Source organism: Peromyscus eremicus, chromosome 1, assembly GCF_949786415.1.
Source record: "Peromyscus eremicus chromosome 1, PerEre_H2_v1, whole genome shotgun sequence".
In the NCBI taxonomy this organism is placed as follows: domain Eukaryota; kingdom Metazoa; phylum Chordata; class Mammalia; order Rodentia; family Cricetidae; genus Peromyscus; species Peromyscus eremicus.
In genome coordinates this window covers 162,080,155-162,082,000 of record NC_081416.1, presented here as the reverse complement: position 1 = coordinate 162,082,000, position 1,846 = coordinate 162,080,155, and positions in this window count along the sequence as shown.

Below are 1,846 nucleotides of genomic sequence, written 5' to 3'. Positions count from 1 at the left end.
TGGTAAGCTTGTTTTAACATGGCTATTACCCCATTTTATCTCCTCTGTAGTGAGGAGGTGGTTTTGCAGTGGTCATGTGCGGTGATATTTTGTCTGTGTTCTAACAAACAAAGCTTGCCTGGAGATCAGAGGGTGGAGCTAAGCCACTAGTTAACCATAGAGGCCAGGCAGTGGTGGCGCACACCTTTAATCCCAGCACTTGGGAGGAGGAAGCAGGAAGATCAGGAGTTCTAGGCCACCCTGGGCTACATGAGATTGATCCAGTCTAAAAGAGAAAGAGCCACGTGGTAGAAGTTCACATCTATAATCCCAGCACTAGGGAGGTGGAGACAGGAGCTTCCCCTTTCAGTCCGAGGATTTGGAAGAGATAAGAAGTCTGTCTGGTGACTGACTTCACTGATCTATCAGCTTTCAGCATTTATCCTGATATCTGACTCCAGGTTTTTATTGTTAAGACCAATTAGAATTCATGCTACAGTCATGGGAAATACACATTATATCATTTTAATCACCATGGTGCACAGGTGAGTAGCTTTAAGGGTGCTCACTGTGTTGTATAATCATCACCACCATCAGACTCCAGATCCTCTTCTATGTCCTCACAGTAGAGCTCTGTTCCAGAGACAGGACGCCTGGTGCTAGGGAACCCCAGTGCTATTATCCAAGGACCTGTGCTGAACCCCTCAGTCAGGAAATATACTAGATACCAAGCAATCTTTGCATGAATGAAGATGAGCTAGTTTGAAGTGAAAAACTGTTGTTAGGATGTGAGATGACTCTTGCTCCACAGCCTCAGCATTTCACTGCCTTTCCTCTGCCTCCGCTACTCTAAATCTCAGCCTCTTTCTGTGAGTATCACACTCTAGGCCAGCTTCTGCTTCTGAGATAGACAGGGCTGACTCCGAATGTTAAAAGATCATGGATTTTTAAAGACCCTAACCCTTCAGGCTTACACCCCCCAAGCCCCAGGAGAATGAGGAACTAAAAAGCTAGTTCCAAGGGCAGACTGACTCAGCCATTACTCAGCTACCCCCCTGCCACAATGTAACAATACAAAGAGATTTCTATTAAGAGATGCACTCAACTGTGACTGGGATAATTGCAAGTGTTCCAGGAAGGACCACTGTGACCTTTGTGTAAGCTCCACTCCTGTCCTGATACCCGCCTTGAGGTTTCAGGAAGAATGTGCATGCGGACATGACTGTACCCACTCTGTGATTACTCTGTGATCAGACCGTGATCTTATGAAATTAGCCTCTAAACATAAATCAATCGAAACGAAATTGTATGGGAATTGTAATCTTGTGGCTTTTGTGGGTTTTTCCTTTAAAAGTACCTGTGTGGCTGCAGTGCGATGCGACTCTTGCCCTCAGGACAGGGGGAACCCGACTGTACAGCCGCTTCAATAAACCTTGTGCTGTTTGCATCAACTGGACCGGAGTCTGGGTTCTTGGGGCGCCCACTGGAGAAGGTAGAACCCTGGATTTGGGGTCTATCAAGAGTAGTGAGTCATCATTCAAGTATTTTAATTGCATCAAAGAAATGATCATATTCATATTTTTGAATGGTTGGCCTTTTCTACAGCAGCCAGGTGGAGACTAACTGAAGAGTTGATGATACTATCTAACCTGTATTTTTCATGCTAAAGGCCAACCAATGTCTATACATTCTACTTAACAAATTTAGACTCTTTTAATGTATTTTTTCCTTCATATATGTTCCTGTGCTGTTAATTTCCTGAGCAAACTGGCTTTTATTCATTTACTCTTAGACTGAGACAAATTCTGTATTTCTATTAGTTACTTTCCCAGATTGCCATTTATCACCAGCTTCATTCTTGTACTTC